Genomic DNA, 807 nt, shown 5'->3' on the forward strand with positions numbered 1-807 from the left:
GAATCGGACGACACTACGTCCACCATGTCGAGCGCACCACAAACAAAAATACCGCCACCTGCAGGTCCCCCGCAACATGACCTGCTGCACCGATGATACCGCCATCTATGAGACGCCACGCCGACTACGACATCGCTAGGTCCCACAGTGCCCATTTTCCGACGCCACCCACAAACCCTGCATCATCTGCCCACCACAGGAGCCCCAACGCCTGTGCCTGCGTCGCACGAAGTCGTCGACCGACAATCGCTCCACCCGCACCCGCACGTGCCCCACCCCAACCGCCCAAATCGCAACTCCAGCGGATGAACGGCGGACTCTTCCCGCACTCGTAACGTGCAATCCGCCCCTATATCTTGCGTTTCATGAAGAGTTATATCGAATATGCCATATTCCCGCTGTCCCTATACATGCTGTAAGTAGCTCGCTTGCTACAGCAGCAGCAGCAGCAGCACCACCTCCGCGCGCTTCCCTGGGGGCACTGAACCGCAGGATGCGAGACCCCACGCCCAGTGGCAAACAGGGCTCCTCTCAGAATATAGGCGGTCCCTACCCCTCACAACGATGACGGTGGGAGGGCCGTTTTACGAGACCATTTCCTGCGGTGCCAACGCTGTCGTAGAGCCGATACTCCATCTTTGGTACAAGGCAATCATTCCGCTGTAAATCAGTACGTCACTCGTAGTTCAGTCACCTCACAGCACTGCTCAGTAAACTATGCAGGCCCACATAGATAGATTATGATAGATTATATACGCAAATGCCCCTATACATGCTGAACGTCCGTACACACAAAATGAACCACAC

The sequence above is a fragment of the Schistocerca cancellata genome, unplaced genomic scaffold (genome assembly GCF_023864275.1).
Source record: "Schistocerca cancellata isolate TAMUIC-IGC-003103 unplaced genomic scaffold, iqSchCanc2.1 HiC_scaffold_850, whole genome shotgun sequence".
NCBI lineage: Eukaryota > Metazoa > Arthropoda > Insecta > Orthoptera > Acrididae > Schistocerca > Schistocerca cancellata.